At 42.6% G+C, this 27,140-nt stretch overlaps 1 long non-coding RNA gene across 1 annotated transcript; it reads right to left on the bottom strand.

Annotated features, from left to right (window-relative positions):
• Positions 1–3,581: 3,581 nt before the first annotated feature.
• On the bottom strand, positions 3,582–21,744 carry LOC139176424 (uncharacterized). Its single transcript, XR_011560898.1, has 3 exons — positions 21,171–21,744; positions 20,426–20,537; positions 3,582–4,661 (listed from the first exon to the last, which is right to left on the bottom strand). It is a non-coding gene; the product is annotated as an uncharacterized lncRNA (long non-coding RNA).
• Between the last annotated feature and the right edge of the window lie 5,396 nt (positions 21,745–27,140).

Genomic DNA, 27,140 nt, shown 5'->3' with positions numbered 1-27,140 from the left:
CATTAATTCTCACACTTGACCATCTATTAATAAAATAAGGCAACATTTCAACTAAAAATTAAGCCCTTCAGAGGTTATTAGCGAACAAGCTGTTAAAATCTTAGACATGAATTTGAGCAATTGAATCTTGTGAAGTTGTCCTAAAAGAATTATAGCATGGGAATATATTCCCTTCCCAATATGTTCTATGAAGATAAGTTTAATAAGCCAGATAGTTCTATTTTGCCAGTGTATCCAGATTGGAAACTCTCTACGAGAATCTAGTGAAAGCTACCAACCCCACTCCTTGATAAACGCACACTGCACATGTAGACATGTTATGCATACAATCTTAGGGCTTAATGGATCCTTTGAAGCCCAGCTCTGGTTTCTAGGTTAAGAACTCATGCTCTAGTTGCTCACTCATACTTAGCAAACCCACAAGATATTGATATATGAACCAGAATGCTAAATTATTAATTCATGAAGAAGAAATAATGTCAAGTAGACTAAAATCCTTGCATTGGCCAATCAGCTCATTATCTTGCTATACAAAAGCTACATGAAAAGCCAAAGTACAATTAAAACTGAGAATGGAATCATAGCATAGGGAATTAGAGAATGGTCTTAATAGCTCTTGTCGCCAGACTATCATAGTCTGATGCATCCGTTTCCGTTGTAGAAGTACCCCTGCCAAGGATGCTGGAACAGTCAGTCCAGACCCTCTCCTGTTGACAGTTCCTGATGTTTGTACTCTCTGCTTTGAGACACAGTAAAGGCTAACCTCCTTCTGTGATCACTCTTGCTAAATAAAGGTACAGCACAAGCAGTTAGACCCCCAACATGCTGCTGCTGCTGCCAAGTCGCTTCAGTTGTGTCCAACTCTGTGCGACCCCAGAGAGACTCCCACATGCAGACATGGTCATTTTCTTACATTATATCTAGTCATTCTATGCATATGAAATATCTATGTCTGTCAATCTATTGGGAAGTTCCCTGGTAGCTCAGACAGTAAAGTGTCTGCCTACAACGCAGGATACCCGGATTCGTTCCCTGGGTCAGGAAGATCCTCTGGAGAAGGAAATGGCAACCTATCTATCTAGGTCAATCTATCTATCTAATCTATAGATTCCAGTTTAGGGTGAGTTTATTGTATTCATTTTTATAATTTCTTTTTCAGAGGGGATCTTTGCTAGAATTCAGGAGGTACTTGACTGTTCCCCATCTCTCACCTACCTCCAATCCATACTGACTATAGAAGAAAAGGATCCATAGTTTCCTTTCTCCTTCCTTCCTGTCTGTCTCTTTCTTTCTCTTTCTTAAATAAATTTTAATTTTGAAATAGTTTAAGGTGCCAGTACAAGAAATTTCAAAAGTACTATAGTACATAGAGTTCCCCTGTACATTTTACCATTGCATAATCATGGCACAGGTCAAAACCAGGGAGTTACACTGGTATAATACTATAAACTCACATTACCTTGGATTTCACTAGTTTTCACATGCACCCTGTGTGTGTGTGTGTGTGTGTGTGTGTGTGTGTGTGTGTAGTTCCGTGACATTTCAGCACACGTGTAGATTGAGAAACCAACACCACAAAGAAGCTTTGTGTCACTCCTTACTAGTCAGTGATTTTCTTTTATAAATATTCCATTTTCAGTGTTAGAAATCTTAGTCCAGGAGATTTTTACTATTTCACGCATCTGAAGTTCTTACGCAAATGACCTTGAGGGACAACTGTTGTGACCTACCAATCCCTTCCCCTGGGGAATAATCTCATTCACTATTACCAAGGCCTCAATGGCAACTTCTAGTCCCAGACTGTCTTGAGTTTTATTTCTGAATCTTTGAATAGTTTCTGTTATTGAGCACATTTTTTTAAATGTACATTTGTAGAAATACTCTAGCAGGATTTTTGAAAGTTAGGATTTCTGATTAAAATTTCTCTGACTATAGTTGCATAATAAAAAATTTCTTGGATTTCCCTGGTGGTCCAGGGGTTGAAAGTCCGCCTGCCAGTGCAGGGGACATGGGTTCAATCCCTGGTCCTGGAAGATACCACATGCTACAGAGAAACTGGGTTCATGTACTGTAACTACTGAAGCCCATGCGCCCTAGAGCCCATTCTTGGCAACAAGAGAAGCCATTGCAGTAAGAAGCCGGTGCGCCACAGCTAGAGAGTGGCCCCTGCTTGCTGCAACTAGAGAAGCCTGCACACAGCAACGAAGACCCAGCGCCATCAAAAATGAATACATTTTAAAATTTCATAATCTGTGAAACATGTTGGCGTGTGTGTGTGTGTGTGTGTGTGCTTAGTCACTTAGTTGTGTCCAACTCTTTGTGACCCCACAGACTGTAGCCCACCAGGCTCCTCTGTCCATGGGGATTCTCTAGGCAGGAACACTGGAGTGGGCTGCCAAGCCGTCCTCAAGGGGATCTTCCCAACCCAGGGATTGAACCCAGGTCTCCTGCACTGCAGGCAGATGCTTTACTGTCTGAGCCACCAGGGAAGCCCATGAATACTAGAGTGGGTAGCCTATCCCTTCTCCAGGGAATCTTCCTGATCCAGGAATCGAACCAGGGTCTCATGCATTGCAGGCAGATTCTTTACCAGCTGACTACCACGGAAGCCTGTGTTGGTATATACCTTCACACAAACCTAAACTTATTTCCTCTGGGCTCTGAAGTTTCCTATACATATGGCCTTCGTATTGGCTTTTCACCTTGGGGGGTTGCATGCGGACGTATTCAGGGCCAGTGTCCTCTTCTAAAAAATACCATACAAGGTTACAGTCTTCAGAAGTCTGCTCTCAAGGAGTTCAGTTTCCTGGTGAGTTTTCAGAGCAGTACACTGTTGTTTGCCTCAGAGTTTTCATAAGTACTTTTGCATGACCATCCCTTGAGATAGTAAAAAACTAAATGGTTATTGGAGCCAGCCCAGTGAACTAAGTGTTTTAAATAAATAAATAATGACACGTGCATATTGAGTGTAACCATCATAACTGTCTATTTAAGGTCATTACAGAGACCAAAGCATAATTCAACCCAGGAGAACATAGCTAAAACATTCTCTAGGACCTAATTAATTCTTAGAATAAAAAAACTGGTTGTTGATCAAAGATTGGAGGATGATTGTCCCATGACTTGGAGAGGAGAAAGGAACCCCTAATCGGTGGTGGGAATGTAAAACAGTAAAGCCACTTTGGAAAACAGCTTGGCAGTTTACAGTTAAAAGTTAAACATAAAACTACTTGGAAATTCCACTCTTACCTAAGAGAAGTAAAAATGTATGTTCACACAAAGACACGTTCAAATGTTCATAGCTGCATTATTCATAGGAGCCAAAATCTGCAAACAACCCAACTGTTCACCAAGTAGTGAAGAGATGCATAAAATGTGGGGTATCCACACAATTGATCTGTGTGTGTGCTGAATGCGGTCCGACTCTGTGACCCCATGGACTGTAGCCCACCAGGCTCCTCTCTCCATGGGATTTTCCAGACAAGAATACTGCAGTGGGTTGCCATTTCCTTCTCCAGGGGATCCTCCTGACCCAGCGATCGAACCTACATCTCTTGTGCCTCCTGCATTGGCAGGTGGATTCTTTACCACTGCGCCACCTGGGAAGCCCCAGAATGGATGTTACTCAGAAGTAAAAAAGGAAAAACTACTAACATATGGTACATAATAGATGAACTTTAATAATGTCATGTTTAGTTAGACACAAGAGACCACATATTATATGATTCCATTTGCAAGAAATGTCTAGAAAAGGCAAACTTCTAGAGACAGATATTAAATTAACGATTGCCTGGGTTTGGAGAAGAGAACAGGATGAGGGCATAAGATATTGTGTTGAGGGGATAGAAATGTTCTAAACTGATTTACAGGGATTTTTACACCACTTGGTAAAGTTACTAAAAACAATTTGAAATAGGTAAATTTTCTAATATGTAAAGTGTAGCTTGACAGTGCTGTTTTATTTTTAAAAAAGGGAAGTAACCCACATTTTTCTGGGAGACAGAAGGATCAGCCATGGGTAAGCGCTCTAAGAAATTCTGGGGATTTTTCAAATCTCAGTTTGGGCTGAAGCATATGTTGTCAGTCACTCTTCATGCCTCAGCAATCCTCACTGTATTTCTCTCTTTGGAAGGTGCTCTTTTCCTCCCATTTCTAGTTTGAGACTAGAAAGCATTTCTAGTTTATGGTGCTTGAGTGGAAGAACCAGCGCTTTTGTTACCCCTTATACCCTCGGCTTCTCTGAATGGGAAGGGCCATGTCAGCAGATGCCTAATGGAAAATCTTAGTGGGAGAAAGAAAAGCTTATTTGTCAGTCTAAATCTGATTTGAGGAAATGGGGAAGGGAGGGTGCAGAACTGAAGAGATAGTGTCCTGGAGACACAGGGGAGAGAAGGGGGATTGGCCTACCTGATTCCCCTGGGGGAGAGGCACAGGGGGTGTAGGGGCACCCAGGCTGGAGAGAACCCACTCCCCTGGGAATCTCACACTGCTCTAAGAAGCTGCCCATCTTACAGTAGTCCTGTGTGTCCATGATATTTGCACGACAGCATGGCCAGAGGAAGCTGAGTGGGCTAGAGGGTAGGCAAGTGTGGTGTAGACCAGGAGAGGATCCAGGGAGCAGAGCCACAGTCCATCCAGTGTCCAGAAGAGGCCAGCTTGGACTAGAAGTGATATAGTACGAGTATAGTTATAAACCTCGCATGCATATCTATCATTTATTAGTTCTGGGCTCTTGAGCAAATTAACCCCTCTCTACTAATGATCTATTTCTATGTACATTTTGTAGTACACTGTACTATTATGTTATTCTTTATTCTATCATTATAATTTGCCTGTGGTGGTTGCATTCAGCTTCAGGGTCAGCTGTATGCTGAGGTCAGCTGAGATGCTGAACCAGTTGGGCCTCCCTCACCATGTGGTTCTTTTCATTCATTAGTTTGATCTGGGAGTCTTAAATGAAGTTGGGTTCAAAGATGATAAGCTCCAATGTGCAAGAATTTATCAGTAAGTCATGCTTGCTGAAGGATCATTGGCCAAAGCAAATCACCTGGGTTAGCAGGTAGGTAATCGTTGTGAAGGTGAGAATACTGGGAGGTCTGATTCAGGTAGGTACCAGAAGCATAACAGCCTACCACACTTCCTAAGCCTCAGTTTCTTCATCTGTAAAATGAGGATGAGAATATTTCATTTGTCTTATGCAGAATAAATGAGGTCATATATGTAAAGCACCCATAAAAAAGTCTAGCACTTAGTACTCAGTGGATACTTGTTTTTATCATCATCACTAACATTGTTATTATCATTATTGCTACTGTACTTTCACCTCAGAGTATTATTAGAGTATCAGGAGATTTGGGAGTGAAAAACCAGGAGGGCCTGACCTAATCTAGGAAGTCAGGGAAGACTTATTTGATAAAATATTCCAACTGAGGTCTGATATATAAATTAAAAGTTGAAGATCCCCTGGAGAAGGGAATGACCACCCACTCCAGTATTTTTGCCTGGAGAATTCCATGGGCAGAGGAGCTTGGCGGGGTACAGTTCATGGGGTCGCAAAGAGTTGGACATGACTGAGCAACTAATACACACACACACACACACACAAACACACACAAGCTAAAGACATGGAAGCAATCATCTAACTGTCCATCAACAGAGGAATGGTTAAAGAAGATGTAATATATATATATATTGCTTCCCCAGTGGCTCAGCAGTAAAGAATCCCCCAGCAATGCAGGAGACGCAGGTTCTATCCCTGGGTCGGGAAGACACCCTAGAGGAGAGCAAAGCAACACACTCTAGTATTTTTGCCTGGAGAATCCCATGGACAGAGGAGGCTGGTGGGCTACAGTCCGTGGGGTCACAAGAGTCAGACATGACTGAAGTGACAGAGCACACGTGCACACATATACATATCTCTGCCATTGCCGCACATGGATGAACCCAGAGATTAGCATACTAAGTGAAGTAAGTCAGACAGAGAGAGACGAATATCACAAGATGTAACCTAAATATGGAATCTAAAAAATAGGACAAATGAACCTATTTACAAAACAGAAATAGACTTATACACATATTAATAGAAAACTTATGGTTATCAAAGGGGAAGGGGAGGGAGGGATATACTGGGAATATGGGATTAACAGATGCATACTACAATATATAAAACAGATAAACAGCAAGGACCTACTGTACAGCACAAGGAACTACATTTAATATCTTGCAATAAGCTTTAATGGAAAATAATTGAAAAATACAGCATATATACGTAAATATATAACTGAATCACTTTGTTGTACACCTGAAACTTACCTGATATTGTAAATCAACTAAACTTCAATTTTAAAAAAGTTTACTAGGCTAAAGGGATCCATGGGAAGACCATTCCAAGAGAGAAAACGGTGTGTGCAAAAATCCTGAGGCTGCGGGGAGTACACAGTAGCTACCACAGCCATGAAACAGATGATTATACAGTGTTAGCATTGCAAACCCAGAGATATTCCCTGGATGTTTTGAACATGTCCACCTTTAACATTTGCAGGGCCCAGAGCAAGAGTACAAAGAAAGGCCCATTGACTATACATCTAAGAATTTAAAATTGTAAACCTAGCTGGTAAACTATCAATACAATATGTTCTATCCTCCTACCTTATCAGACACACCCCTGGCTCACCCCTGTTGACTTCGCAACCCCAGCTCCATCCTGCACTGTGAGTGTCAGCACACCTGCACATGGACCCCTCAGACTGCATATCCAAGCTTCTCTCCAGCAGCAGACAGCCATTGCCCAGCTACCTCTCAGCATCCCTCGGGGTGTGTTCACCAGCTATGTGGTCAACTTTCAAGATGGAGGGCTGGAGGCCATTCAAGGAGAACATTCTGGGATCTTGAGTATCCAACATACGGTCCAGGAGGGAAAGTCCATTCTCTGAATGGACATATTCCCTTGGTCCAGGGGTTTGTTTGTCCTGGAAGGAGAGGCCAGTCAAAAGGAGGATCAGAAAGGAGGGTCAGAAAGGAGCCCCTGAAATACAAGGCCCAAGCCTGGGCCCCTCACACCCAGCACAGACTGGTTTTGGGAACCCAGGGAAAATAACCAAAGCCATGGGAGGGAAAGGCTTCCTGGAGAAGGAAATGCCCAAGCTCAGTATTTCCCAACAGAGGAAGCATCTGCCACAAAATCGAAGTACACGGCATAATAAATCTAATGTTCCTTGATATCAAATATGAAATGCTACAACCAGGTGGCAGATGTTTTAGCTTTAGTCAAGGCATTTCTCTTTGAGCCCTTTTATTTGGCGAGATTGCCAGCGTTCTGATTAGCTGCAGTTTCAGTGAAGAAGGCTTACTCTGCTAGGCTCAAACATGGCTTAGCAAAGAACAGAGGTGTCTGTGCGCTCATTTCTAAGCTGTTATCATGAGGATGACTAGTTTGATCTCCTTGCAGTCCAAGGGATTCTCAAGAGTCTTCTCCAACACCACAGTTTAAAAGCATCAATTCTTCGGCGCTCTGCTTTCTTTATAGTCCAACTGTCACATCCATACATGACTATTGGAAAAACTATAGCTTTGACCAGATGGACCTTTGTTGTCAAAGTAATGTTTCTGCTTTTTAATATGCTGTCTAGGCTGGTCATAGCTTTTCTTCCAAGGAACAAGCGTCTTTTTCCCAGTCAATCCTAAAGGAAATCAGTCTTGAATATTCATTGGAAGGACTGATGCTGAAGCTGAAACTCCAATACTTTGGCCACCTCATGCAAAGAGTTGACTCATTGGAAAAGACCCTGATGCTGGGAGGGATTGGGGGTAGGAGGAGAAGGGGACGACAGAGGATGAGATGGCTGGATGGCATTACCAACCAGATGGACATGAGTTTGGGTAAACTCCAGGAACTGGTGATGGACAGGGAGGCCTGGCGTGCTGTGATTCATGGGGTCACAAAGAGTTGGACACGACTGAGGGACTGAACTGAACTGAAGTGTGAAATAGCCATTTGCTAAAAATGGGGAAGGGGAAAACACAATGGAATGAACACACACTGGAAAGCATAAACATGAGCCCTGACATTCTTTCCCTTCCAATGCTATGCTGACCAAGGGCCGTCATTCACTCATGCCCCACTCATCCCCAAGAGAGCTGTTGTTGAGACTGAAGCACTAGAATATTTGATGGATAGAAGGATTCGTTCTCAATATTTATTCACCTACTTTACCATGAAAACGAGAAGTGTGCCTTTGTTTGTGGAAGCCCAAGGAAGGGTGGCAGGATTAAATGCACTAAAGAGAGCCAGGAAATCTTACATTTTTAAATGTAACAAGCTCAGTCATTTGGCCCAGGGGGAAATAGCAATGTCAGGAATGAAGTACTAATTATCAGCAATATCCCAGAAGGGAGGCAGGGAGATTGTGTTGAAAGGGACCCAGGGGCAGAGGTGGGTGACCCATGGCAGAGTCTTCTCAGCAGCCTAGTTCAAGGTCTTTGCAAGAGTAGGGCAGCCTCCTAGGGAATTTGTTCCTAATTCTTGTCCCATGCAAACCCCACCAAGAAAGCAATAAGTCTTGTCTGACTCTTTGCAACCCCATGGACTGTAGCCTGCCAGGCTCCTCTGTCCATGAAGATTCTCCAAGCAAGAATACTGGAGCGGGTTGCCATGCGCACCTCCAGGGGATCTTCCCAACCCAGGGATCGAACCCAGGTCTCCTGCACTGTGGGGGGATTCTTTACCATCTGAGTCACCAGAGAAGCCCTATATAAAGGTAGATGAGGCCAAAATATCTGCAATGGAGGAGAATGAGTGAACTCCAAAGTTCACTCATTGAACTTTGGGGCAGAGGCAGGTGAACTCCAAAGTTGCCAATTTGGAAGACTGGGAGAAAAGGCAAACCCATAGATAGATATTCAATTTAGGGAGAGTTGTTTATTATTGTTATTATAACTATATAATCAAGAGGGAATTTTTACTCAGTTCTTACTATGTATGTGCTCAGCAGTGCTAAAATTTACAAGCATTGATTCTGTGAGGGACATACACACCCTATGAGGAAAGTGCTATTATTATCTTGTTTTACGGATGGAGACAAAGAAGCTTAAGGAAATTGGGTCCAGAATGGCAGAGAAGATGATGGATCTGTTTTGGATAGAGTGAATCAGTTCTCAAAGGGCATCCCCATGACTGTCAAAAATCAGAAATTTAACCTGAAGGATAAAGTCAGGGTGGGCAGGGAAGAGGGGCATGTAGATCTCCACTATCTGTTCAATCAATAAATAAAAATGTAGAAACAACACAAAATCAGAAACTGAAGTTAGGCAAGATCAGGACTAAAAAAGTAGCTTTGAGAGCCAGATGGTGCTGAGGACAGGGGTGTGGATGTGAATGGAAAACCTTCAGTGATAGGAGACCAGAGTGTGCTTGCGTGCTAAGTCGCTTCAGTCTTGTCCAATTTTTTGCATCTCCACGGACTGCAGCCTGCCAAACTCCTCCGTCCATGGGATTCTCCAGGTAAGAATACTAGAGTGGGTTGCCATGCCCTTCTCCAGGGGATTTTCCCGATGCAGGGATCGAGTCCGAGTCTCTTATGTCTCCTGCATTGGCAGGTGGGTTCTTTACCACTAGCCCAGTAGTAACCGGTAAACCAAGAATGGGAGAGATTTTTGTCTGTTTGCTCTTTTTCATCAACAGCCAATCAGAAGCAAACTTAACACTCTCTTGGGTCACAGCTTAAGGACACTTAACAGATAAGAGTTAACTCTGGGCTTGTAGAAGTGTTTAGAAGGCATGAGAAGAGATTCTCATCCACCTGAGTAATCCAGGAAACACTTATCCTGAAGAGAAGGCTAAGGCAAACTTTTCTAAACATAGCAATAGAAACTCTTAGGAGTGATTCACAGCCCCACTCTTCCTAGAAGCAAGTGGCTCAAGCATTTTAGTAAGAGGCCAAGGCAGATAAGCCACTGCATGAACTTAATTATGCATCGTTTAGTTTTTTTGCTATCCCGAGTGAGTAGGATTACTAAATGTTATATGTTTCATCTGTACCTATTGCAAGCACAGGTTGGGTCTAAATGCCCAGAAGAACCATTTCTCCAAAGTTCCAGCACTTCCAGCCAGCCCTTTGTCAGCACCAAATAAATGATGAGTGAACTGGAGAGGGGAGGCACTCTTTCTGAGAGACAGTGGTCCTCTGTAGGAGAGAGATGAGAACCACAGAACATCAGCTAACCTTAAGCTAACAGAGGCCTTGGAGATAACTAGGGCAGCGGTTCTCACACCTCAGCACACATCAGGATTTCACGGAGGACTCGTTAATATACAGGCTCCATCCCCACTGGCTTCATCACCTTGCTCTTTGATACACAGTGTGCATTTCTCTGTCATTGTAACGATGGTAATGACAAATTTTCATCTGACTGCACAATCAAGACATATTGATAGGAATGAAGTCCAGAGGCTGCACCTGAGCAGCGAGGGAGGTGGCCATTCAGGCCCAGTGCTCAGTTCTATGACCTGTACTGCTCAACTTTTGTCCTGTTAAATATATGCCATGTCATTAAGTGCTTTTAAATCTTAAAAAAACAAGGGAGAGGGGGGCATCCCCAGAATGGGATGGGATGGGATGGGACCTGAGAATCAGCATTTCTAACAATTTCCCAGATGATGCTGTTTTATTTCATCACACCTTGAGGATCACGCAACTGGTGCAATCTCTTCATCTCACAAACAGAAAGCCAAAGCCCTGAGGGTGTGAACAACTTGTCCTGGGTCGCCTAGTTAATGGCAGACCTAGGATTAGAATCTTAATCTTTCTCTCTCTTTTCCTCATTTCTAAGTGTTTCAGCATGTATTTCCTAAAAGTAAAAACTCTGTTTTGTAACCGGAGTACATTTATTTACTGTATTGTATTATAATGCCATATCAGGAATCAACATTAAAGCAATATTATAAACTAATGTACAGACCTTAGTCAAATTTTGTCAACTGTCCCACTTGTGTCCTTTATTGGACTAGGACCCAATCCAGAGTCACACAAATTTAGTTGTGATGTCTCTTCAATTTGCTTTAATCTGGAATGATTCCTCAGCCTATCTTTGTTTTTAGGGTCTTGATACTAAAGGGTATAGGTCAATTATTTTAAAGAATGTCTCTGGATTTGGGTTTGTCTGATGTTTTTCAAGATTAGATTCAAGCTCTGCAGTTCTGGCACAAGTAGCACAGCAGTGACACAGTGTCCTTCTCAGGGTATCATGTCAGGAGGCACAGGAGGTCTGTTTTTCCATTTCTCATGATAGGAACACTGATCCCTTGATTAAGACAGAATCTGCGGGGTATTTCCATGGTAAAGTTACTATCTCATCCCTTTGTAATAAGTGAATATCTTGTGAGAAGAAACCTTGAGACTATGTGGGTTTATTCCTCATCATACTTCACCTGCTGATTTTATCATTCATGAATAACTTTTCCCTGAAGCAACTATTAACGTGGTGGTTGCCAAGTGGTGATTTTTAAATTCTGCCCTTTCTCCTACATTTATTAGTTGGAATCCTACTGTAAGGAAAAATTTCCCCATTCCTTCATTCTTTCATATCAGTGTGGACTCACTTATGGGGTTCTTTTTTATTCTAGAATCCATATCTCTTACCACCTAAGTCTGTTCTCTTTCAACTCTATGGCCCACTTGCTCATAAGAGCATTATTTCAGAGATGAGTTCCTAGTTCATCACATTGGTTCTAAAACTGAATTGGAATTTTATTCAGACCATAAACTTTATGATAGGTCTCCTCTTTCATGACAGTGCAGGGTCCAAGCTACAGCCTAGGCACACCAGTGGTCTTAAGAGTACTAGTGTTATTGCTCTGGGTCACATTTTCCAAGGTCATAATAACAAGTTAAAAATTTTTTGCCTTAAAGCAATACCTTCATCATTTCCCACTCACCTTAACTCCTCTTGGGCTATGTGTGTAACAAGCCTAACCATGCTTGTATTATGGTCCTTGAGCAAAAGAAGGATCCCACCCTTGAACTCAGAGAATGGGAGAGAGGTAGGCAGAGCTGCTGCTGCTGCTGCCGCTAAGTCACTTCAGTTGTGTCCGACTCTGTGCGATCCCAGAGACGGCAGCCCACCAGGCTCCCCCGTCCCTGGGATTCTCCAGGCAAGAACACTGGAGTGGGTTGCCATTTCCTTCTCCAATGCATGAAAGTGAAAAGTGAAAGTGAAGTCACTCAGTCATGTCCAACTCCCAGTGACCCCATGGACTGCAGCCTACCAAGCTCCTCCGTCCATGGGTTTTTCCAGGCAAGAGTACTGGAGTGGGTAGGCAGAGCTAGTCATGGCCAAACCTAGGTTTCTATGAAGGAAAAAACTGCTTTCGTTGTCAAGTTCTCTTTTTCCTGCTCTTCCTTCCCATTCCACTGTCCCTGGGGTACCTGAAGGAGGGACATCTGACTTGCATCTCTACTTGGTTGTTCGAGTCCAAAGGAGAGTGCCAACTCACAAGTCAATGTTTGCCATTTTTCACTACTAATTACATGATTTTTAAAAAAACAAAACAAAACAAACGTTTACCACATCCTTGATTTCACCATCATGTCATTGTGCAAGAAAAATAAAACAGCAGAAGCAAGATATGCCCCCAAAAAACAAAACTGCTTTCTGTTTTTTAGAAAGATATATAGCTGACTCAAAATCATAAAGAAATGAAAATTTCATCTTCTGTTACACACACCTCTGTCCTCTAAGATGTACGCCAAGGGAAATTCCTCTCAGAATGTAGCCACTTATAACAAGTATCAGATTCTCTGGGAATAGGACCTCAAACTGAACCAGGCTGAGTTGGAATATCTAATACAGTAGTTCTCAAACTATGGTGATATTGCTCCCCAAGGGGCATCTGGTAGAGGGCGGATGCGGTTTTCTGGTTGCACAATGGGTAAGGTGGGGGAGGGGAGGTTATTGGCATTTCATGGGCAGGGGCCAATAGGTTAAACATCCTGCTTGCATGGAACAGTTCCATATGGCATGAATTGCCCTGCCCAAAATGCCGATAACATCCATGGGGAAACAAAGAGCTTTTCCAGGAATTTGGAATTAGACTACGATTCTAATTCAGTGTAACAGCTGTCTTGAATTGAGGAATTGTAACCCCAGGAACTGTTGGCTGTGGGCATTATTTACATAGTAGATTGGGCAGTAGAGAGAGCTAGTCTACAGTGAGAGGGGACCGACAAAGGTACATAGGAAGAAATGGGGAGAAGTGACAGAGTGAGATTCTTACTCACACTGTGATTCAAGCCCTTGGTTCTCATTACACTGCAGGCTCACCTATAAACTGTTGTTGGTTTCCGTGACACCCTGCTGCTTGCAAACAAGTGTTAACTTCGGAGAAACTAACTACCCTCTTCTGTCACCTGGATGAGCAACAGAGAAAGCTAGTGTGTCCAGGGAAAGAGGGAAGAAGACTCAGAGGGAAATAGGAATGTATCATTGGTGACAGCCTGAAAGCCTTAAGGGTTCTGGTCAGTTTTTGAGGCCCAACTGCCTGTAGACCAACCCAATGTGGCCGGAGAGGTGGGTCCCAGGAGATGGGTCTCTCCAGAGATGGCACTGTGACTGGGCAGGACAGGGGAAGGTGAGGAGCAGTTTCAGAGGAGGAAGTGCTGGGCAGCAAACTGTACTGAATTTGCTGCACACCCAGTGGGAGGTCAGCCCAGACTGAGACTGCTGCTGCTGCTAAGTCGCTTCAGTTGTGTCCAACTGTGTGCAACCCCATAGACGGCAGCTCACCAGGCTCCCCTGTCCCTGGGATTCTCCAGGCAAGAACACTGGAGTGGGTTGCCATTTCCTTCTCCAAAGCATGAAAGTGAAAAGTGAAAGTGAAGTCGCTCAGTTGTGTTTGACTCTTCATGACACCATGGACTGCAGCCCACCAGGCTCCTCCATCCATGGGATTTTCCAGGCAAGAGTATTGGAGTGGGGTGCCATCGACCTTCTTAAATCCCTTCCATGGAAAGGACCAGAATGTGTTTGGATTAGGTGAAGCTGTTTAATCTAGACTTGACTGCCAGGGGGTTGCATCTTGGGATGAGGGGTCAGTTAGGAAAATGGCCCCCAGATGAAAGCAAGAAAGTCACTTTCTTTAAAAGGAGAACAAAAACCCATTATGCTCAAGGGAAAACATCTCTTCGAATATTAGCCTTGGTTTCTTAATTAGCTTTTTATCTGCTTGAGTAGGATACTCGTTTGTGTTGAAGATGGTAGGTTTCATTTCTGTTACTCTTAGAACTGCAGGAGATAGAGGGGGAAGTGATGGTTTTGTGGCATATTTCTATTTCTGTGGGCTGATGCTTAATTGCACGGCTCTAGCTTCTTTAGCTTTTTGAAAAGGGAGATCAGAGAGGGAGAATATAATTCCAAGAACCTTGGGATTTACTAGCCTGCAAATCATTTAACCGTGATAAAGGCATGGCTTCATAAAGGGCGGTTGTCATTTTCACCTGCCATTTCCAGGCAGTGAGTACAGATGGATGAAGGAAATGTGGACGATGACACCGTGTTCTGTGACATGGGGTGTGAGATCCGAGTTTTTCCCTGCAAGTCTTCCATACTATCTCGATTTTCTTGGGTTTCAAAGATGGTGCTGGTGTTCCCATGATTGATCAACACAATTTACTTGAGATTATATTCTTGTTACTTCCCACCCAGCAGTCCCTTAATGGTCTTCTCATTCCTAACACTGTCAGCATAGAATTAGCTTCAGAACTGGTTGCTTTAAGATATGAATCTTTCAAAAAATGTATCTCATGGTCATGAATTGAAACACAAGGCAAAAGTCAAGTCTTGTGAAATACTCATCTGATTAAGCCCCCACAGCTGTCTAAAGGAAGATGCTCCTTATCTTAACATGTCTTCAGCAGTAGAATTGCACTGATTCAGTCATTCTTGTTACTCAACCCTGCCTTGTCTGAAAAGCTTTAGACCGTCGGGTAGAAACTAGTTCCTGACATGTGGTGAGCAGTCAGTAAATGCGAGCTGAACTGAAGCCAAGCCTGAGTTCTCCTATTTGTGCTACCAGTTATCAGCGTGAACTGGCCCTCGTTTTTTGCATTTGTCATAGGGGCAGATTGAAGGACTCTCTTATCTGTAAGGTCTCTTGGCAATTCTAAAATCTACGAACAATAAAATGTTTTGTAATGCAGTTAGTATTGTGAGCCATTTCTCAAGGCTTCTGTCTAACTTTTGGTGAATTCGTTACATTATTGACCCCTATGCCCTGCTCCAGTTGGCTTATTACATGCTCAGTGACCTTCTCTCTGATCCATGAATAGGCTGAGTTCTCCTGCTCCCAAGAAATTGCTCTTGCTGTTCCCTCTGTCTGGGTTGCTTTCCCACACTCTGCAAGGCTGGTTGCTTCTCATCACTTGGGCTTCAGCTGAAATGTCCTCTTCTAAGAAGTCTTTCCTGATGAATTATCTTGGGTATCTCCTCAAGCCTGACACTCTCCATTACATCGTATTTATTTCTTGTTGTCCGGTCTCTAAGTCACGTCTGACTCTTTGCGACCCCCTGGACCGCAGCCCGCCAGGCTTCCCTGTCCTTCACTTTTTCCCAGAGTTTGCTTGTCCGTTGAGTCAGTGATGCCATTCAACCATTTCGTCCTCTGTTGCCCTCTTCTCCTCCTGCCTGGATTTCAGCCCTTCCTAGCCTCTGGGCCAGGTACCCTTGTTTGGTGAACAACCTACACAATTGTGTGCACTCTTTACATGCCCAGTAGCATGTAAAATGCAGATCATAGAAACATGTTAGTTGAATAAGTCAACTTTATTGAGGTTCAATTTGCTTACAATATAATGCCCCATTTTAAGCACTCAGTTCAATGGATTTTGATAAATGCATGTATGCAGGTAACCATTACCACAATCAAGGTATAGACATTCCACGGCCCTCCAAAGTTCCCCTATGTCCTGCAGGTGGCTCCTCTCCCACACAGCACTCCCAACCTCAAGCGATCATTGAATCTTTTCATTGTATTTAGTTGTATCTCACCTTTTTGCTAAAGAATTTCAGAATGACTTTAAAATGGAATAAACATATCAAAGTCAATAAAAGGGAAGAAAAAAAGAGGAGAGGGCAAGATTAAGAGGTGCAAGGCAGATAATCCAACCATAGGGTTGATAGAGCATCTGTGAGTGAGCATGAAGTCTGAGGCTTAGCTGCAGCCTCCCTATGGCCAAGACAGGGAGGGAAAGTGGTACTTCAATGATCATCTGAAAGGAAGAAGCATTTCATTCATCATGGGAGAGACAAACTTTCCCTAGCACAAAGATCCAAGATATTCCTCACTTGGGTTACCAGACAGAAGTTTTTGAAGGATGCTCTGAACTGTATCTTCAATGAGAGTTTCATAGCAACTGCAGTAGGGATAGTCACTTGTCTATTTTTAATCCAGATGGTCTTCTGTTAACACTCCTATAGGAAATATTATTCCTAAATAAGATGATCTCACTGGGGTTTTTCAGATAAATGGGATAGTAAACCATTCAAAATTATTTTTTCTAGTGAGATCTGGGACTCAGGAATCCTTTACTGTCCTTTTGAGCAGAGCACTTGCTTTGAAACCCAGGTAAACATGTGGAAGGGTTAATAGTTGTGAAACTTTAAAGGGCTTGGCCAGGATCCCTGTTTTGATCAAAGGCCTTCCCATCCCTGCCTGGAGCTGAGCTGTGAGTGGGGGATCTGACTGAAAAAAAGCCAAGATTTTCTTAAGGAATAAATTTTGGAGCTGGGTCAAAAAGAGCCAGGGCTCCAATGAGATGCCAAACTTCCATGTAGTAGAATGTTCAAACACTTGAACATGAAAGATATTGTGGGCAAGTGTTGACAGCTTCTCACCGCAGCCATAAAAAATTTCTCTGTAATGTCCTTGGAAGACTGAGTTCTAAGCCACTTCATCCTTGGCTGTTGATGGGTTAGAGAGGCCCTGAAGTTAATACCCTCTTTCCTCCTGGGTTTGAATCAACTGAGAAATAAGACGAAGGGGTAAAGCAGATGGGAGGTAAAGTAATCTGTTGAGCGAAGTGTGCCTGGTGTCTCTGGGCAAGTGAGTTTTCCAGGTCTGAACCCCAGAATCAGGCAGCCATTCCCACCCCATCACAGGCAATGCCAGGCCAGCACAGGCTTCTGTAAGAAGTGGGTCAAGGAGAAACTGAGGATATCTGCTCCCTAAAGAAGAAAGCTGAGTGCCGAAGAATTGATGCTTTCAAACCGTGGTGCTGGAGAAAACTCTTGAGAGTCCCTTGGACTGCAAGGAGATCAAAACAGTCAATCCTAAAGGAAATCAACCCTGAATATTCACTGGAAGGACTGATGCTGAAGCTGAAGCTCCAATATTTTGACCACCTGATGCAAAGAGCTGACTCATTGGAAAAGACCCTGATGCTGGGAAAGATTGAGGGCAGGAGGAGAAAGGGAAAACAGAGGATGGGATGGTTGGATGGTATCACCAACTCAGCGGACATGAGTTTGAGCAAACTCTGGGAGACCGTGAAGGCCAAGGAAGTCTAGCATGCTGCAGTCCATGGGGTTGCAAAGAGTTGGACACAACTAAGTGACTGAAGAACATTTAGATGTTTTTGTTCAGAACAACATTGTTGTTCAAAACAACCTGCTCAAAACAGTAGCTTTTGTGTAACAACACTGATGGTTGAGGTTAAACCTTTTTTTTTTTTTTTGGCCCGCCACATGACGTGTGAGACCTTAAGTTCCCCAAGCAGTGATGGAACCTGTTCCCCAGCTGTGAAAGCACAGTGAAGCCCCGAACCTTTCTTTTTGAAAATTAGTAGTTACCAGCACTACTTTCTTTCTACTTTTCAATAAGACTACCTATAGTTAATTTTGTCAGGGGGTGTGTCTGTGTTATCTAAAAGCAGTCTTAGTCATTAATCTCTATATAAAGAAAGAGGAAGAGGGTGGGTCCCAAGGCACCTTTGTTTTACATTACTTAACAATCACTTGGTTCTTCAAGGTCAGTCTTGCACTCCTTGCTTTGGGGACTGCTATGATAAATAAGATTTTGCTAGAGCACTAAGAACAGTGATCTTGATATATTCATCTTGCAGGATCTACAGGTGGTTCTGCTGGGTGAAGTGCTAGTAAGTGCATTTTTTAAAAAAGGACTCCCTGAAATAAAGAAATTCTGATTTGTAGTGTTTTCTATTTTCCAGTTTCTATGGAGTAAATGCTCCCTCCATGGTTGGTTTCAAGCTGTCAACATGACATCACCAAACACAGTTGGGAAGAGAAACACAGCAGCACACCAGGTTATGGTATCTCCACCAAACAGGCACCCAAATAGTCTCAGAAGAACCAATATTATTCTTTAGTTTTTAAAAATAAATACAAGTAATTAGGAAGTGATATGTTTTAAGCATCTATTACATTTGATTTTAAAATAATTTAATTGTGAGTTTATATAGTTTAATTTGTAATAATGGTTGCTTTTAACACGTCAGCTTCACAAATTCCTGAAATTTAAGGATCACCTCTCATGACATGCTAGGAGCCAGCTCCAGCATGTCATTGGTTCTGATTAACAGAATTAAAAGCCAAGGAAAAATCAGTACCACTATGAGGGGAAAAAAGTACCAATCAGTGGTGATTACTGAAAAGTCTGTGTTGGACAGAGCCCTAACCCCATTTTTTTTTTTTTTTAATTGAAAACCTCCTGGAAAGGAGTCACCTTTTCATTTATTTATTTTTATAAATTCTTTTTTAAAAATTAGTTAATTTATTTGATTGTGTTAGGTCTTAGCCACAGCATGTGGGATCTTTTTGCATTCTGCAGGGTCTTCTGTTGTGGCGCACAGACCCTCATGGGCTTTGTTGCCCTATGGCATGTGGGATCTTAGTTCCATGACCAGGGATCAAGCCCCTGTCATTTGCATCGCAGGACAGATTCTTAACCAATGGACCACCAGGGAAGTCCCCCAACCCTGCCAATTTTGGGGAAAAGATCCTAATGTTTTAATGAGCTATCCAGCCATCTCAACAGGCCTATGGTTTTGAGAGAACAGAGGATTTGCGTTTTGATTAAAAAAAATAGGATAATTTCTACTTTCAGTCAATCCATCAGTCAGAACCTAGCAACAACTGTGACAAAGACAACAAACGTTTTGACATTTGACGTCAACTTGAATCTTGAACATCCCTTGTGGCTCAGCTGGTAAAGAATCCACCTGCAACTCGGGTGACTTGGGTTCGATCCCTGGGTTGGGAAGATCCCCTGGAGAAGGGAAAGGCTACCCATTCCAGTATTCTGGCCTGGAGAATTCCATGGATTGTGTAGTCCATGGGATTGCAAAGTTAGACACAACTGAGCAACTTTCACTTCACTTGAGTCTTGAGCAGTTTGCTGTGTTTCAGGACATGGTGGCTGATGGGGCTGAGGATCTACTGTGCACCCAGAGGGGAGGAAAGAGAGGCCCAGTGAGGAAGGCGAGAGGGAGACCAGAGCGGAAGGCTGCAGCAGAGTCGGAATGGATCCCCTCCTATGCTTATCAGGCCAGAGGCCGAAAGCAGAGCGTCAGTAACCACCCCAGAAAGTAAAACCTGGAAATGTTTTCATCTCATTTTCAAGGAGGACTTTTTACCCTAAAGACAGTCAGCAAATGGAGATGGCGGTATCAGAACAACAAACTAGCATTTCTTTCTTCTTTTTAAAAAGAAACATGATTGTTTTGTCTCTGACTTACAGAGTGCAGAGCGGAAAGAGGTGTGTTTGGAGTCAGCGCTTCCTCTGAGCAACTTTGCCAAGCCACCTAACCTCTGTTCCCTCCTGTGCAAAACCTGGCAGAGTGGGCTAAAGGGCATTCTGTGTGTGTGTGAGGTCAGATGAGAGTGTGTGTGAAAGCCCCTTGTACACTCTAAGCCACTTGCAACCCTTTAAAACCAATATGCTGCCTTTGCAAACAGATTAAAAAAACAATTTGTGTGTGTTTTAAACATTTTTCCTGCAAGGGTGTAATGGATTATGGAATGAGAAACTTGCCTTTCAGTCCCTACTCTCCTCACTGTTAGCTCACTGCACGTCCTGCTAAGAACAGCCGTTTCTCTGAAATGCAGCTTTCTCAACACCGAAGTGGGAGGAGGACCGCTAACCTCTGTTAACATTCTAAAATCCCCTGCGCTCTTTCTTTCAGCTCCTCTTACTACAGCCTTTATCTATGATTTGACTTAAAAGGTAACTCAGTTCTTTTCACGTCTGCGAGGCCCCATTGCTTAGAAGAGGCCCTCTTCACAGGGGTAACATGTCTATTTTTGTTCTCAGACCTTGAGTGAGGACAAAGAGGGTGATTCTGTTTTCTCCCTTAAGTTTCTGAGTCAAACCAAGGAAAACAAACACAAAAGATCCCAAATCACAGTGGGTTGTAGATACCTTAATATGGTAAAGACCCTGAAAATGACCTGGGGTTCTTCCATCAGTTTGGTCTATTTGCTGAGTTCAAGGTCATTTTGGGTTCAGCAGAACGTCATGCTGTTTTTCCAGCCTTTGGACAGAGAGAGAACGCAAAGCACATTTTGTAGTTAGGTTTTACACACAGAGTTCCAAGATAAATTCAATACATATGTTCTGATTCATTCACACTTTACTCACTAAATAACTATTTGATATCTAAGAAGGCTTCGGGGTGTTAATGAAAAATCTCTTCAAAGAATTCTTTCCTTTGAACTCAGCAGTTATATTTTCCTAAGAATAAGAATGAATAATAGCCAGTAGAGTTTGTGGGTATTTGAAACACTGCCAAAATCCCTCTTTTCTTAACTTCAGGGTTCTTTCAAGATGGATAATGTATAATCGTAATTAAAAAACAAATTCATGCACATGGTATGCGTGTGTCAACTATGTGGGTATGTGCCAGAACTTTTGCTGAGCACTCCACATACATTGTCACTAATGTTTGAACAGTGTTTGAAGGTAGGTATTACTTCTCTTATTTATAGCCTCAGAAGATTTTACAGTTTCCTCAAGGCCAGAGCTGACAAGTCACTATGCCAAGATTCTATTGAACTCTCTCTGTTTGAATCTTCTTAGTTAATTTTGTTCCATTCAGCAAATATTTATCAAGTGCCTCTAAGTGCCAGGTGCTGTCCCAAGCCTGAGAAGAAAAACAAGGACAGACCTTGAGATGCTCCCAGTGAAGGTCTTCTTGCGTTGATCCATCTGCATGTGATTGGAGATTGAACGTCAGTGGGGGCTTATGAGGCTATGTCAATTAGGATGTGTTTGTAAACAACAGGAAACGCCATCCAAACTGCCTTAAATAGTAAGGAAGACATACAATGGCTGAGAATGCTAGTTATCCCCAAAGATTCATCTCCCCCTTATACCAGGAGAAGAATTCACAACTTTTAGCCAGGCATATATGACCTCCCAAAACAAAGACATTTTTTCAGCCACATCTAAAACTAGTTATAGTCACATAACTAAGTTCTGGCATCTAAACAGTGTTATATGTGTCTTCTGAGAACTGACTTTCACTTTACTCTTTCTTGCTGACTGGACTTGTGTGTGATGGCAGAGCTACCAAATGAAAGTAAGATATACTATCCCAGGACTATCTCTTTGGACTTTTTTTAAACCTGAGAAAGAAATGACCCTTTAACTTGTTTATGCCACTGTTATTAGGGTTTACAGTTATTTGCAACTGAACCTAATCATAACTCATATTCCCATAGCTCAAAGTCCAGCATTAGGGTAGGCTTCAGTGTTAATCTGATTCAGCAGCTCCATGATAATCAAAGAATCAGTTTTGTTCTAGGCCTTTGTTTTACCTTGGGTGTCAATTTCATCCTATGACTGAGGCAAGATGACTACTAACAAAAAGACCAGTATGTTCTTCTTTATCAATATTCAGAGAGAGAGAGAGAGAAAGAAAGACATCTGGAAGTATTCCAATAAAAACAATGAAGTTCCTTTCCCAGAAACCCTCTGATATCTTCTTGCTTTCCTTTGCCCTTAATTAGGTCAAATGCAGCCAGGGGAATGCTGAGTGAACTGATTGGCTTAGTTCTAATAAAACCAATCACTGTGGCAAGGGAGTGGGCTTATAATAATTGATTTAAACTAATTAGGGTCCACCCTGGAGGTGGGGTAGTTTTCTTTTGAAATTCAGGATAACATTAATCTAGGGTCAGTACAGTTGATTCTTTGCATCAATGAATTTAACCTTCACAGTTTATACCATCCTTGAAGGGACTCAATGGTCCATTGCGTAAGGAGTTTAGCATAACGCCTTTCTTGTGTGGTTGCTAAAAGGAGTCAATGAAATATTGTTGTTGTTCAGTAGCTAAGTTGTCTGACTCTTTGTGACCCCATGGACTACAGCACGCCAAGCTTCCCAGTCCACTATCTCTTGGAGTTTGCTTAAATTCATGTCCATTGAGTCGATGTTGCCCAGGTCATGCTAGTGGTAAAGTACCCTCCTGCCAGTGCAGGAGACATAGGGGACTCAGGTTCGATTCCTGGGTTGGGAAGATCCCCTGGAGAAGGAAATGGCAACCCACTCCAGGATTCTTTCCTGGAAAATCCCATGGACAGAGGAGCCTAGCAGGCTACAGTCTATAGGGTTGCAAAGAGTCACACATGACTGAAGCCACTTAGCACAAACCATCTCATCCTCTGCAGCCCCCTTCTCCTTTATTTCAGGAAATAGAGGATGGTGAGGTAGAAGGAGTTTCTTACTGCTAAGTCCAAACAATGACACTAAGAAGTCCCCAGGGAAAGCCCTTGGAAATGTGCATGGCCCGTCAATCTACCCACTAGGTGGTGTGACTGGCGAAGGGCTGCTACCTGAAATTTCTCCTCCACTCTGGACCTCTCCTCCAAAGCTACCTGTGCCTATAATTCCTGGACTTTGTATTCTTTGGGATGAAAATATCTTTCCAGAAAGTCCTCAGTCACCTAGGGGAAAGTAACACATTTAACCTCAACACAAATACACTGATTGATTAGAGTCCCATCCATCCAACCCCAGCACTACCACTACCTCCTTTTATACCAGGGGCACTGAGCCAAGGGGGCAGTTGGGGTGTTGTCATAGAAAAGAAAGAGTTCCCAGGTTCTAGTCAGAGAGAGCTCAGTGGGATATCAAAATGAGGGTCCTGACCAGGGTAGGAGGCAGGGATAATAAGCGTGATCAGGAATTGGAGATAGTGGGGAAACATCAAAGTCAATTTCAATGACTGAATAATTTAGCCCAGGGCTAGCCCTGTGCTATCTATTCTGAATGACAAAGCAGCTATCGTTTGAGTCTGTGGCTGCCGAGAGACCACAGCTCTATTACTTCCCATCTTGGATGCCCCCGCAGTTGCCAGAATCTTTGAAGCTTTGTTTCTCCCTCAGCGCTCTGGCCTGAGGCAAGCCCACATGGTTCATCAGACAGCCTTGTTAAAATGACGGGAATCCATTCCTGTCTCCCCAGAGAGATGGAGGGCATTCATTCAGTACAGAAATCGTGGCAGAGAAGAAGTGAAGCCAAGAAATACTGGCCTGGAAGTAGCATTAGAGGAAGCTAAGATAGAGTGGAAAACAAAAGTCTTTCTCATTATTTTCAACCAACTCTAAGAGCAATTCTACAATAAATATCTTTTTTTCTGGAGTGAATTTGTTTGAGTAACATCTTCCAACTGAACATCAGCTCAATAGCTTATGTTAGTTTATCACTTAAAGCAATTAGATATCTGATTGTTGTTGTTTAGTTGCTAAGTCGTATCCAACTGTAGTCCACCAGGCTCCTCTGTCCATGGTATTTCTCAGGCAAGAATACTGGAGTGGTTGCCATTTCCTTCTCCAGGGGATCTTTCTGACCTAGGGATCAAACCCATGTCTCCTGCATTGGCAGGCGGATTGATATTAATCCAAAACTGGCAGGACCTAACTTATTCTTCTGAGGAGCCATTTCTGAAGTTCTTCAGAAGTGTTTTATTTTACCCTTACATAAGTATTTCAACAAGTGTCATCCTAGACCATTCATACGTAAATCATTTGGCAGGGAAAGGGTGGTGATGGTGGGGGTTGAAAGATAAAAATGCAGATCTCCAAGTTCCACCCAGAACTTACTAAACTAGACTCTCTGGGAATAGAGCCTAGAAATGAACATTTTAAACCAGTGAGTCATGTGATTTTAATATACTCCAGGGTTTAAGCACAGTGATTCCTAGAGCATGCCAATCATGATACCATACAATTGATGGTGCTCTATGCTCTGCAAAGACTTCTGTATAATACCTCATTTGAGTCTCACCACAAGCCTCAGGGAAGAACATCAGAGCAGGTATTATCATTTCCATTTTATGAAGATGAGCCCGCAGCTCTGAGTGGTCAAGTAACTTGCACATGGTCACATGCTTGTAAGTGGAGGTAGCCTGGACTGTAACTCAGGTCTTACAGCACCAAGATCAGTGCTCCCGCCATTACCCCGATGGTAACAACATTCCAATTGACTAAATGTGGAATTTCATCTTTGGCCACTGCCTAAAGGGAAGTAGTCTAAGCAGCCACAGGAAGGAGCATCATTTGTGGAAAGAGAAAATAAAACTGTAAAAACTTGGAAGATATCAATAACCAACATATCTAAGGTCATTAATGGTCTAATCATAATGTTGAATTTTTATGAAATATAATAAATAATATTTTTATTACACATTCAGGTGTGTTCTGGTTGACTCTGTGATTGGTTTGAGCAGGAACAATCACATTTTTATATAGTGATAAACCACATGATCAGAAATTCAAGTAAGCCACATTCATTTACCTTTAGTTATAATGGTGTAGCACAAGCATAAGCTGGAATCAAGATTGCTGGGAGAAATATCAATAACCTCAGATATGCAGATGACACCACCCTTATGGCAGAAAGTGAAGAGGAACTAAAAAGCCTCTTGATGAAAGTTAAAGAGGAGAGGGAAAAAGTTGGCTTAAAGCTCAACATTCAGAAAATGAAGATCATGGCATCTGGTCCCATCACTTCATGGGAAATAGATGGGGAAACACTGGAAACAGTGTCAGACTTTATTTTTTTGGGCTCCAAAATCACTGCAGATGGTGACTGCAGCCAGGAAATTAAAAGACGCTTACTCCTTGGAAGGAAAGTTATGACCAACCTAGATAGCATATTAAAAAGCAGAGATATTACTTTGCCAACAAAGGTCCATCTAGTCAAGGCTATGGTTTTTCCAGTGGTCATGTATGGATGTGAGAGTTGGATTGTGAAGAAAGCTGAGCACCAGAGAATTGATGCTTCTAAACTGTGGTGTTGGAGAAGATTCTTGCAAGTCCCTTGGACTGCAAGGAGATCCAATCAGTCCCCTAAAGGAGATCAGTCCTGGGATTTCTTTGGAAGGAATGATGCTAAAGCTGAAACTCCAGTACTTTGGCCACCTCATGCGAAGAGTTGACTCATTGGAAAAGACTCTGATGCTGGGAGGGATTGGGGGCAGGAGGAGAAGGAGATGACAGAGGATGAGATGACTGGATGGCATCACCGACTCTATGGACATGAGTTTGAGTGAATTCCGGGAGTTGGTGATGGACAGGGAAGCCTGGCGTGCTGTGATTCATGGGGTCGCAGAGAGTTGGACACGACTGAGTGACTGAGCTGCACTGACGATGGTGTTGGAAGGCAGCTATGCTCACCACTATACCACCAGTACTGCTTTTTTTTAAATGATAATTGTGCTGAATGAAAATCCATATGACTCAAATCTGAGTCAAGGACATTTGGGGAATTATTCACACCTATTTTCCTTTTGTTAGCAATCTACAATGTCCCAGCTTCATTCTGAAATTTTAGTGGAATTAAATCAGAGGAACTCAAAAAACTATATCATGAAGTTTGGTTCAATTACAATTATTAGCCAATCTGAGCCTGCTAATGAGACACACATGGGCAACTAGTTTCAGAACCATAGTGTTAGGCAGATGGGTAGTCCTTGCTGAACCCCTACATACATGATGATGGGTAATTTTACGGGTCAACTTGACTGGGGTACCAGATATCTAGTTAAACATCATTTTGAGTGTGTCTGTAAGAGTGTTTGCAGAAGAAATTAGTATTTGAATTAGTAAACTGAGTAGCCCTCCCTAACATAGGTGAGCGTCATCCATCCTGTTGAAGGCCTGAATAGAACAAAAAGGTAGAGGGAGGACCAATTTGACGCCTGCCTGACCTTGTCTGTTGGGACATTGATCTTCTCCTGTACTCAGATTGGGACTTACATCATTGACACTCCAGGTTCTTCAGACCTTCAGACTTGGACTGAAGCTATATTCGTTTTTCTAGTTCTCTGACTTGCAAATAACTCATTGGGGGATTTCTCAGCCTCCATAATTGCATGAGCCAATATCTTATAAGGTCAAAAATCTCTCTCTAGAGAGAGGGTGGGGGTGGTGTGCGGAGAGAAGTGTTGGTTTTGTTTTTCTGGCAAATCCTAATACTGTATGGTTTTTTTCACCTAGATGTCTCAGTGGCTACACTGTGAGGTCATTTAGCTTTGACTCCTTACCAGCCACTGAATTTCTAACATAATAAGAAGATCTGGGTTTCGTGTTGGGCCCATGTAGAACGGATAGTTGAGCTTTGCCTCATGGCCTCAGGTTTGGCAGGCATCCTGTTGTGTGAGAGCATAAGTGGCTGGTTCATAGGATGGGAAGGCCCAGACCACTTTCCAGCATCACTTCAAAAACATCCTTTGGCATGAGACACTGAAAAAACTGAGTAAGTCCTTTGTTAACTTGGAGTCTGCACGAATGTTTATGTCATATTTGGTGAAAAATGCAGATTACACTGCTAGGCTTACATCACTATAATTAAAACTTTTTGCTAATAGTCACTTATGGATTAATTATAGTCGATCCTGAGTTAGAATAAATCCAGGCCATTGGGGGCAATCTGGGTACACCATATGATTGTATTTCTCTAAGTGCCAGTTGGGTTGTATATTTTTCCATTACCCCTCGGTCTAATTTTCTATCTTTTTTTTTTTTTTTTGTATCCCAGAAATGTATCTGTCCTCTCCACTGGAAAAAATATATTAGTTTGTTTTCTAATTTTCAAAATAGTTTGTAGTCATTGTTTAATTATTCTTTGAGT

The sequence above is a fragment of the Bos indicus genome, chromosome 16, assembly GCF_029378745.1.
Source record: "Bos indicus isolate NIAB-ARS_2022 breed Sahiwal x Tharparkar chromosome 16, NIAB-ARS_B.indTharparkar_mat_pri_1.0, whole genome shotgun sequence".
In the NCBI taxonomy this organism is placed as follows: Eukaryota; Metazoa; Chordata; class Mammalia; order Artiodactyla; family Bovidae; genus Bos; species Bos indicus.
This window is presented reverse-complemented; position numbering and strand designations above follow the sequence as displayed.